This window comes from Micropterus salmoides, unplaced genomic scaffold (genome assembly GCF_014851395.1).
Source record: "Micropterus salmoides isolate LMB-PRFRI ecotype aquatic unplaced genomic scaffold, ASM1485139v1 Ms_hic_scaffold_10, whole genome shotgun sequence".
NCBI classification, from domain to species: Eukaryota; Metazoa; Chordata; class Actinopteri; order Centrarchiformes; family Centrarchidae; genus Micropterus; species Micropterus salmoides.
The window spans coordinates 3,315,820-3,328,057 of NW_024040041.1; the positions used below are offsets into that span (position 1 = coordinate 3,315,820).

The window sequence follows — 12,238 nt, forward strand, 5'->3', positions numbered from 1 at the left end:
ATCTCTATGCAGTGCAAGGATTTCAGAAATACTGAGGTCATGAATCCTGAACGAGACTTTGACAGATAAGAAGCAGTTTTGTTTCCATGTTTGGTTGGAAATGTGATTAACCATTAGCCCCCCCAATGCATTATCATTTACAGACAAATGTCTAAAAAAAAGTGATATATTTTTATATATTTAAAGTAAATGTTGCAACAATTGTAAATATGTACAGTTTACTGTTTTTTAATGTTCGTGTGACTTTATGAATCAACCTGATGAGTGTGTGGATTTCTTCACTCACTGGAAAAATGTTGGATGGATCCTGATCCTGTCCAGATCAAATCTTCCTGTTAGAGATGTTTAATACTAATTTGTTTTTCATTGTGAATTGGAACTTTAAAATAAAAAATAACATTGTTTAAATGAGTAGGCTCAACCTCAACATGAGGATCGGGAACACCAAGACAACACTAAGGACTCACAACATGATACAGAGATAAGAATGAAAAACATTGTGTTTCTCTTACACAAAATGTGTTTCATTTGCTTTGCTTTTTCCTTATGAAATGCTGGATAATGTCATGTATTTGGGGCACCTGAAAATCAAAAGTCACCTTTTGCTTAAACTGTTTGCCAAACATTTCTGCACTAAAGTCATCATTTGTGATTGGGGGTCCCAAGAAGCATTCTTTCATTTTAGGGGCTCAGAAGCCAAAAAGGCTGGGAACAACAGCTCCGTACGTCATATGAAATAAGAGCTAGACGGCTCCTCTGGAAGCTTGGGTGACCTTGGTGGTTTTTGCTCACTTCCGGGTACAGAGACTTTAAAGTCATGAAAAACCCACAGCAACTCTAGTACAGCTGTGATTTAATTGATTTTTTCATACATCACTGACAAACTATGGGCAAAACACCAATCAGAGTAAAATAGTGGGGGCAAGCACGCCTAACGCTGTCACAGTGTATAAAGGCTGACAGGTCTGGCCAAGATCCATACAGACGCTTTTGCCCGCTGTAACAGGCTTAATAGCAGGTCTGTCTGCTGCTGGGCCAAGTGGCCTGATTATATTACAATCACTGGCTTCTTTTTCTGATCCATGTGTCATAAGAGGCGCATGTTGTTAGGAAATGGATGCAGGTCTGTTGTACTGGCGCAGGATGTTCAACACTCAGCATAATGAGGCCTCAAAACTATATCATAACTTAAGAAAATCCATTTTTAAGGCAATGCCAAACCACAACTCATTACAGATACATATCACTGAGGGCTACTGTCTCTGGATGGACTGCAGAGATTTTTTTGACCAACAGGCAGCCACAGTGGCTGCATGTCCTAAAATTCAGCATCCACCATCAGACAACTGGGTGCACAATGACAAAACCCCTGAAAAAGATTCTCTGTCAAAGGACAAAGTGGCTTCCAGAGGACAGCCAAACCCCACAACTGTCCTGCTGTAATCATCAGCTAGTGGAACTGTGTATGGGGCTGCAGTGGATACAGCATGAGTAACTTAGCACTGTTCTTATTTTTATCTGAGAGTTAAACACTGATGCAGCAAGGCTTTGAAATATCCTCCTGAAAAGCCTCTGAAGGCTTTTGTTTGTCTTTCCACACAGACTTCCTATAATATCAACTATCAGCTATGAGACATTACCATGCCATCAATCATCAATAATATCAACCAATATGGCTCACTGCCAGTACACTCTTATACTTTTAATACAGCCTATGCAAATCAAAAATCACACCTTTTCTTTTCATTTTCGTTCAGTAACAAAGGTGTTACTGGTTAAGCTTTCAGGAAACTCCTCAAAACTTTTTGTCACCTCACAAAACCATGACTCCGTTTTACCGTTGCAAGTCAGAGTTACAGAAGCATGTCATTATTCAGGTGTCAGAAGAAAATATGCTGACACTGCCTGTGCTCTGAATGCAACATTTAAATACAGTTCATCAACTTTGTTATAACATCAGAGCTCAGACAGAAATGAAACTTGCCCCCTACAAACCTTTCCATTGGTTATTTCTCTCTATCACTCCCCCCACCCCGACACACACACACACACACACAGCAGTCACATCCATCCCTGTTCTTCCATTGCCTGACAGACTTGGTGAGCTTGGCACTTTTCATGGCCCAGGAGAAGAAAGGGCAACTCGACCCCCACACCCCACCTCATTCTAAACCACCTCCAAACAAACTCATCCTCTCTCTCTCTCTCTCTCTCTCTCTCTCTCACTCTCTCTCTCACTCTCCTGGCATCAGGGCTTTCTTTGAGTTCGAGGTTAAAGATTAGCATCTCTGATAAAGATTAACTCTCTGTCAAAGGAAGCTGCTGATGGCGTGAGTTTCTGGTTCAGGACTGTTGGTGACACAGGGGCGAACTCTTCAGGGAAATGGGCTTGCCTGCCTGCGGCAAGAGAGCAGGGTAGACGCTGGGCTAAAATTTTAGCTCTATGGATAAGACGATATAAGAAATATAATGTAAGACATGACAGCATAACAGACTGCAACATAGTTGATTAAGTTTTGGGTGAGTGAATTTGGTTAAAGTTCGGTCCTAAAGTTAGATTTTGGTCATGTTTCACTTAATGTAAAAATGGCGTGTTTGACTGTCTTTACATGAGGAAATAAGATTAATGTGACACAAGTAGAGGTTTGCATTTGAATACGATTCAACTTTTGCTAATACAAGATAATGCAATTAAATGATCTTCATTTTTAAGAGAAAGAAGCCTGTAAGTTCAGCTCTGATTGTTGGTAAATTTGTGCATGATCCCTGTAAACTCTTCTGAGACCATGAACTGGGAACCAAATGTGTCTTCTCCGGTAGAAGCCTGCGGCTCAAACAGGATTCAAATAGGCCTCTTGTTCTCAGGATGAGCGTAATGCCTCAGTTATGTATCTACAGCCAGGAGCAACAGACTTTTATAAGTAGAAGATTTTGTTCTGATTTCAGAAGCCTGAATGGAAAGAACACAAGGAGATGCATATCAAAACAGCAGATGATGTTATTTCCTCTAACATGCTTCACTTCACACCCTGGTGTACAACAGATGTGGAGCTGTTAGACATAACTGAGAAATGCCGGTCTTTAGAAACATGGTTGCACATACCGATGGAGGTTATATAATTTAGGCTGGTTGTGAAATGAATAGCAATGTGTACTGGAAGTGTTTCTCATTGGTGTATGTTGGTTGACTTATACTGGAATAACACCAGTTAAGAATGAAAATATATGATTGTGTCGTGGTTGATACAGTTCAAAACAAAGTTACTAAGTTGTCAGTGCATAGGAGTAGTTTGATTTTAGTTTAGTTTTAAGCTTCCAAAACAGGTTTGTAGATACCAAATGATTACTGGGTAAATGTAACAAACCAAAAACCCTTTACCCTTCTGACACCCACACTTTAATTAAACCAACTGGAAGCAGAAGAACTCTCTCTCTCTCTCTCTCTCAGCTTCTTAGTAGTGCATATCTCCCTTCCGAAAAACGGTGTTGAAACTTGTGTGTCATCCGCCCCAAGCAGGAGGGGAGGAGATGAAATGTGTTATGGCTTTGTCGTCGCTTGCCCATTTGGTGTGGCTGTGTTGGTGATGATGCTGCATGGCCGTTCAACCTCATTACCCTTCAAGGAAAGCTTTGAATGGACTTGATGAAAAATCTCCCTTTATTGACTGAACTTTGGGGAAGGAAATAGTGAAGGCAAAGGGCACTCTGGAGGCCCCAAAAGGTCCCAATTTGTAGAGAAACAAAAGGAAAGACAGGTATTGTAGCCTGTATGTATTTTTGGACAAAATGAATTCACTGACATGTGCTGTCAAACTATAAATGTGTAAAAGTTTACATATCATCAGATTTAAGAAGCACTCTCTCTAAATGGACTCCCTTGGTTTTCTTAAATGACTTTGTTTTGCAATTGAAGTGAAAACAAAAAAGGGAATTGAGCTTCTGGGAAAAAGACACATGATAAAGCTTCCAAACTAAATGAAATTCTAACCATAGAGATCATTTCAGAAGAATGTCAGAGGCCAGAATCCCACAGACGCAGTAAATTACGTCACATCCAGAAAATGGATACATGGGGTTGAACTGTTCAACAGATAGGTTGTTTGAGGCCAGCGCAATTTAAAGTAGTTGTTTTTGGCTGTACCTAGTCTCAGCGGTTCAGCGTTGCCTAATAACGCTTCTTAATTAATTGGTTTAAAAAGGCTCAGCAGATTTAGAAAGATTTTTATGTTCTCGATATCCTCAACGTAGGCATTCTGTTTATCTGTGTCTGTATTTGAATATGGACTGTCTTACCTAACTCAGTTAGATGCAAAATAAAACTGCCTGTTGTTAACGATTACAGAAACTACCTTCATAAGCTACAATCGTTACTTTTAAGCATATTTTGGATAATCCTTCACTTAATTTGAAAATGTAATAATATGCTTTTGTGTTGGAGTTGTTGAGATTACATGTAGTGCCTGCGGTTTTATTTGTTGTCAGTTCAGGTTCATGTCAACACGTATTTCTGTTAATCCTGTCTAAATTAAAAGTTTATATGTTTAAGGACTAAATCATAAAATGGGATTCTGGAGCACTTTGCCAGTTGGATGATCATTAAAGAGCTGAGGTATTGCAAAGATAATAAGTCAAGATCCAGCTGCAAAGATCACTTTTGGAGAGCTGGAAGTCAATATATCGCTGTGGGAGTGCTTTGGTGGGAGCTTTCAGCTCCTGGTTTAACACTACATGGTACATCTTTTATACCACATTAACATTAACTGCACTGGTACTAACACTGAAAGGTGTGAACTTGTGTAATTATGTTGTTGTTGTAGTGAGTTTCTGTTGCTTTTCAGTTGGATTGAAGGTGTCAGATGTATAAGGGCGAAGCAAAACTCAGCATAAAAACTTTCAGATCAAGCCAACCTGAAAGCTCTACAGTTGTTTCGTTTTATCCTGCACATATGCTTTGATAAGCGTAGTATGTGTAAAGCTGTTCTGAAATGCAGCACATGATAAGAGCAGAGAGTAGCGATGAAGTTTGTTCAGATCACGTGAGACTTTAAAATGAAGCTGCAGCAGCAAGCAGCAACATCAGTCCACACATCCATCAACATACATCAAGTTGTCATGTTATCTACAACATTGTTTGGATACTTTAAACTCCAACATTGCATCATGTTTCAAGAGATTAGAAGAGTACCCTGCAAAGTAACCACAGAATTCAGATAACTGGAATAATGTTTCCCTACAAAATATCAAGTAAAAATATAGCATCAGAAAAATTACTCAAGGACCAGTATCACAAAATAGCTTTATTTGTGTAATTGTGTATACTGATAGCCCATCATCCCCCAGTATACTAAAGCTCAATCACTTTTCTATTCTATACATTTTTATAAATATTTCATTAAGATTATGCACAGACAGACAGACCCTTTGTTGCCTCCATGAGCTTTTTATGCAGTTGCTCCATCCTTAATTTCAAACTTTCACTTCATCCAACCTGAGAAAAACACTCATCTACATTGTTTCATTTGGATTCAGGATCGTGCGGCTCCATGAGGAGCACTGATTTCATCTGAAAGTCCTCCTCTCTGCCCCAGCCTCCTCTTCCACTCAAAATTTGGCTCATCAGCTGTTCTGGGGCTCTGGAGGCGGCCTCCTCCCTTTGTCTCGGCCTATAGGCTAGCTGGCTAAGCTAGTCAGGCCCTGCATCACTTTCTGGGCAACTTTAGACTAGTCCACTCCTGCTCCGTAGCTCCAAACTTCCGACTCACCCGCGGGGCTGAGGGGGGGACACAGGGAGGAAACCCCGGCTGTTGCTGCGACGGGGATGGACGGCAGCCAGAGCTGCGCGTGAGTGCATGGACGAAAACAATAAATAATTTATAGTAGTAGTAGAAGTAGTAGTGGAGGTGGTGGTGGTGGTGGTGGTGGTGGTGTAGGCTGGTACGGGGAGGTCGGTGGATCCTTGCTTTTGATTTATGTGTTTGGGGGAGGCTGTCAGGAGCAGAAACAGAAGCAGCGCAGCCCAGAGCTTTTATTCCAGCACTTTAATAATATAGAACAGCCTCTTTGCAACAACACGGAGAGCGCTTTTCATCCTGCCGTAGTGGATGCCATTAAACAATTAAACACCTTTAAAGAATGTTTACTACCGCATGCAGCAGTGGATGAATGCATATCGACGAGAGTCTGTCTGGCCGGCCGGGATGCGTTCTCCTGCTCTGGGTGCTCAGCCCACATGAGGATAGCCGGCAATAACATTAAATGTTGCCGGGGATGTTAGTGTTCTCTCGGAGTGATGCTGAAGTTATTTATGGCCTGCGTGGATGCAGAGCCGCTGGGAAACAGCTGTTCGCCTTATGGGGCCGCTTCTCCTTTTCGTGTGCTTCTCATTTATTTTCTTGTCGGGCCGTTTGTTTTAGAAGACATTCTTACTGTGATTGTTATGGATTCGTCCAGTAGCCTATTAATGCAGAGCTGATATGCGTGTGTGTATGTAACGTTAAGGGGTTTCACACAGGATTTAAATTATATAGCATATATTTGATATATATATGATTAAAAGTAATCGGAATCAGGATTTTGACTTATCCCATGCATGTTGTTTTTCTATTTTAGACATTCATTGACATTTTTTTTTCTAGCTGTTTGTGCTTGGTGTAGGCCTATTAATGCATGAATTTATATATTAATGTTCTCACATCAGGTTCCAGCTATTAGGCTATTTCCTAATTACGGCTGATCAAGCAAACAGGCTATTTTTTTATTTTAATTATTTATCATTATTTAATCTCTTTTATTATATATATTTTTAGAATTACACCCTCAAACATTATTGTATTATTCCATGAGCTAATTCCACAGTACTGTTTCATTTTTTATAGAACATTTTTATCCCTCCATTCCGACATCAAATGCATTACTGATGGGATGGAGCTGTTAAATGTTAAAGACTTTCCCAACGGCAGGCAACCCAGATCAGAGATTTCCCCCGTGTTAAAACACAGGAAACACATGCAAAATATAATAGGATGTGTAATAGGATAACCAGAATCAATAAGATCTCTGGTCGCTCTCAGCCAGCCTTCATCCCTCTCTCTGCTCTTCTTGCTTTTATTCCGGGATTTTTCTCCGGGATTAATTTAAGCAGTAGGCTAGCTGTCAGCGGTGGCTCCTGTCCCAAACGTTCGATTAGACTACAAGAGGTCTGTGCTCTGTATCGGATTTTACCAAGACCTTTTGATTACATATCTCGATCTCTTTCTTCCCTATCTTTTTTCCTCCCTCTATCTCCCCCTTTCCCCCGCCCTTTATCCTGCAGTTCCTAGGAGCTTTCTGGAAGCCGTTTTTTCCCTTCAAAACATCAGAAAATAAGAAGAAATCTTTCGGTAAGTCCCACCGTTTGACTTTATTTATTGTGATATGCAGCGTTAGAAAGAGGCTTCAAGTCCGTGCTAGTGTGGCCTAATCCATCGACACGTTATCAGACCGGAGAGAATGTGGCGATTTCTTTTACAACACTCCTAGGCTAGCTGCACGTGAGGCGAGTTCTGTGACTTTATGCTGAATTCTTTAAGTTCAGACTATTAAATCTGCTGAAAACGCCACACAGCCTGTCTCAAAAACCATGGGCAGTGATCATTTGGTTTTCTTTGAAAGTCTGACAGTCTGTTTTTTGCACTGCTTTTTAGCCCTGCCACATTTGTCATGCATTTATTATTATTATTATTATTATTATTATTATTATTATTATTATTATTATTATTATGCCAATTATTATTATTATTATTTATTATTATTATTATTATTATCAGGCCTATTATTAGGCCTATTATTATTATTATTGGGCCTATTATTATTATTATTTAAATGTATACGCAATGTCGTTGGAATTTCACTGTTTGCATAAACAGTGCAGACAAAATGCAAATATAATGTGAACGCATAAATTATGTGTGAAGTGTTTGAGGATACCGGTGATTTTGTTACATTAATAAACGATTTACTTTACATAATTAGCCTAGTTTAATTTAAAAATAGACTGTAATTTGTTGAAAGGATCAGCTGAATGTGTGCGAAATGTTACGTGCATGTGTGTGTGTGAGTGTACGTGTGTGTGAGTGGTGTAATATCATGTGTGACACGTGCTAATGAAACATTATGAGAGGTGTGAAGGGCATTGTGGTGGCCGCGGGTTATAGCCGCAACAGGAAACACACCAGGGTCGGTTCATCATTTGATGAAGACAGTTACTAAAACAGCACTTTGTAACGGCAATAATGACACTAATGCTAACACTACCAGCAGCCTAATAACGACAGTAATGGCAATGAAACTAGCGCTAACAGCAGCACACAGTAGGCCACACTTGTAGAAATGCTTTACGTTATTTTCCTTCAGATCACATAGAGGAACACACATTACAAATTGTTCTCCATTCTTCATGCGTGAAGCAACAGTGTTTCCACACGGTACACTGTGGGCAAAGTATGATTTTAAATCCAGCAGTCGGAGGAAATTCCTTTGTGTCATCCTCAGTGACCTACATGTCTGAAGTGCTGGGGGAAAAAAGAAAAACAATGGAATGAGGATTTCCATGGCTCTGCGAGGCACAGAGTTTCAGTTGTGAAATCCAATATCCGTGACTCAATCCGAAACACGGAGCCGTCGATGGAGCGTCTGCCATCCAAGGAAAATAAAGAATAACTGCCATCCTTTACAAGCACCGGCGTGCTTTTACAAGTCAATACATACATATAATCCGCGCTGCTTATTTCTCTATATGCATTTCTCTTTCCACACTGTTGCTCAGTGGGGGAGGGGGAAAAAAGGACAGACAGAGACAAAAAAAAATAGCTGATTTGTGGTTTGGTTAATGAGTAATGAGGTTTTTCAGCAGCAGTTAGCAGATCCTTTAGTCCGTACAAAGGCTGGTTTGAAGAAACTCCTGCAGACAGACACATTTCAGGCTCCCACCTTCCACCTACACGGAGCTCATCCTCTCATTTCAGCAGCCCACAGCGAATGCTATCTGTTTTAAAGTTGGGCTGTTTACACACACACACACACACACACACACACACACACACACACACACACACACGCTGCTGGGTGCGAGAAAACTCATAAATCTTACGTAGCCATAAACGACAGGGGTAGCGTCCTGAATAATAAAAATAGAGGGAAGTGGGAGAGAGAGCTCGAGAGACAGAGAGAGAGTGTGTGTGTGTGTGTGAGTGGTGGGGGTGGGGGTATGAAAACATTGCAAGATACCTTCATAATTCCATTTCCATTTCGGTCTCACCTCCGTGTCTCTTTCCTTCTGGGTTTTCTTGTCACTCTTGCTTTTTGTTTTAGCCTACTTCAAATGTCGCTGCACTTTGCTCCCGTCTTCCCCCCGTGTGCGTTAAAGTCCAAACACAGGGAAGGACGCAGACTTTAAAAAGACCTGAAAGTGGAGAATATGAAGGCAGACGTTTCCTCTCTGGCAGTGCAGCCTGTCAGAGCTGCGTATATCACACATTCTTACCACCTTTTTTTCCTGATTTGTTACCTTGTCTGCACCTTTATGTCAGTCTCCTTCTTTCCACTATGGGACCCTTTTCTTTTTTCTTTATCTTTTTTTCTGGGCATAAGTAGAAACAGGGGAAGACAAGGTGTTGAAATCTTACTAATACAGACAGTCTCTGCAGGAAGGTATGGAGTGAGCTGCAGGAGGGGCTCTGTACAAGCAATAATTACAACAACAAATAATAATTACATTTCCTGGAAAAAGTAGGGAGTGAAGGAAGAATAAAGAGAGCAACAGTCTTCTCATGTTGCATGTAAAATGTCACCAAATATATCAAATGAATTCACAAAATTGCCACAAACAGGTGAATGTTAAGCACATTGCACCTATTTGAAGTAATACCTCCCAAAAGAGCAGTAACCATATAATCAACATATCTTCACTCATTTGAGTCATGGGCCTGGCTCTTGTGGCAATATTAAAATTTCAAATAAATATATTATTTACATTTCCACTAAAAGACTAACTTGGCGAAAAAAGGCCCAGATAAAAAAATACATGTCAGCCATTAAGAAGATATTTGATTTATAAGCCGTAAGATTGCCATCCAACAGAGAAATACTGCACAGTACAGTAAAGAAATGAGAGTTAAATGATGCTATCAACTGTTTGCTTTGGCCTGTTTGACTTGACACAAACTATCTCTCTATCCATAACATATTCATGACAATGTTTTCAGATGAGTTCTAAGATATTAATACAACTTCCGTGATTGTCACCATAGTTTATTTATTGGGTTGCGTTCTTTTATATTTTGCTTTTGTCATGTATTAGATTTTAAGCCTAGTTGCTTCAGTGAACTGTAAAGTAGTTATAAGATTGTTGGCCTACCTCATTTTGATTTACATGGTAGGCCCCACCAGCAAGTGAATACTACAATAAACTAATCTAAACTAATCTAGCAAACTCCTCTGATTGGAAAATGAAACTGTGGCTAATACATAGGCTACTACACTAATTGTCTAAGACTATTATTTCTGTCCTTATCCGTTCACCCTGGCCCACCCTAAACAATACCATGACCAAAACATACAGTTAACCTTGTAGGCCTGCATCTAGGTCTAATTTAAGATATATTGGTTTATTCATTAGAAAATAATGACAAGTGTAAATATGGACTCTCCTACCCATATAAGAGGCCCATGCTGTTTGAAATCAGTGTTTAACAGGGTAGGGAAAATGTAAGGGCAAAATAAGAGTTTCTCATTTTCATGAAACAACATGTTTTACAGCCTATTGCATAAAAGTTATGCCAAAGTTCACATAGGCCTAGTGAAAACAGCCAGCTGTAGGCTACAGGATATTTGAACATAAATGCTTAGCCTAGGCTATAGCTAGAAAAAAAGTCCAATTTGAAAGCTTTGATTCTGAACTATTGGTTGACAAACACAGGAAAGTAGGCTAGCCTCTGCCCTGCTGTAGGGCCAACTTTACTGCCTGCCTGTTTCACTACCAACCAGTGCAATTAGCATAATTTGTGAGTGACGCTGAGCTGTTTGATGGGGGAATCAACGCGTCCACAAGTCAAGCCCTGTTATTTCCTCCGTTACATGGCTGTCCGTGAGCGTTGCTGATACCCGGTCTCTAGTTGTGAACAACATGATGGGAATACCGACTAGGATACCACGACTAGGCTACTAACGTTACTGCTCGGCTATTACTCCTGCTGCTAGCCTTGTAAGAACACAAACTAAGAGCCTCCCAGAGTCCGAAGCGAGGCGGGAGCACAGACCCAAGACCGAGAGGAAGACACGGAGGGAGAGAGGCAGGATACCCGGGGAGGCGGAGAGAGGCGAGAAGGAGAAGGGAAATAAAAGGACGAACAACCACCCCAAAATGCGATGGGGTGACATTTTGTGGCGGACCTGTTCCTCAGAAGCCGTCTGACTGGCTGGGTGGCTGGGTGTGTGAGCGACAGAGGCTAAAAAATAAAGAAATCTGAGGCCATTGTTATCAGCCAGCAGCGGTGCAGGCAGCGCTGGTGCTGGGGCGGAGGGGGTGGGGGGGTGGGGGGCGCGAGCAGGCATCAGGCAGGCTCCCGGTGAGCTCGTTCAGCTCGTGCGCTAGCTAGCCTGCCTGTAGCCTGGACCAAGACTTTCCGTTAATTCCCGTATACCGAGGCCACCCCCCACCCCCCAACCACCGACGTCTTGACTCCGTCCTGACTCCGTCCAGCTCGCTCATCCGCCATCCGTACATGCCACACGGTGCCCGGTTCGCCGCCCTCGCGCAGCCCGGTCTGCCGCTGCTGGCTCCAGGAGGTGTTGTGGTGGTGGTGGTGGCGAGCAGCCGTGCTAGTCTCAAGACAGCACGGGAGAAGCAGCCAGTTTGCGAGAGAAGAAGAGAGGAGGAGAGGCAAACCGAGCGGATTAATTATTTATTTAATGACTGTTTATTATTATTATTGTTATTGATTAGGCTACCTAGTGAATGTGCGTGAGGACTAATCTGTGATGCGGTGTTGCTGGGTCCGTGCCGGACTGGACCGGGACAACCGGTGCTAAGTAAGGTAAGGAGCATCACCGACAGGCAGGCCAGCCGGTAATGCACGAGCTCAACAACAAACCAGAAATAGGCTACAGAGTGTGTTTATTCGGTGTGCAGTTTGTGAACGGCGGAGTGGCTGGCTCAGTGATTTATGGCCCATATGACTTCAATCCCGGTTCAAGAAGAGTT

General features: G+C 41.6%; 1 protein-coding gene across 9 annotated transcripts in view; it reads left to right on the top strand.

The window, feature by feature from the left end:
- The window catches only part of hoxb3a (homeobox B3a), a 92,004-nt gene that overhangs the window by 63,699 nt on the left and 16,067 nt on the right, over positions 1–12,238 (top strand). For 5 of the 9 annotated variants that reach the window (XM_038739756.1, XM_038739749.1, XM_038739764.1 and 2 more), the window contains one exon: positions 7,313–7,379. The exons of 1 other annotated variant lie outside the window; for it this stretch is intronic. The gene's annotated coding sequence lies outside the window, so the exon portion shown is untranslated. Of the gene's footprint in view, positions 1–5,527; positions 5,842–7,312; positions 7,380–10,278; positions 12,072–12,238 lie in introns of those variants that run through there. 3 more of the 9 variants (XM_038739788.1, XM_038739741.1, XM_038739784.1) reach the window with 2 other exon arrangements.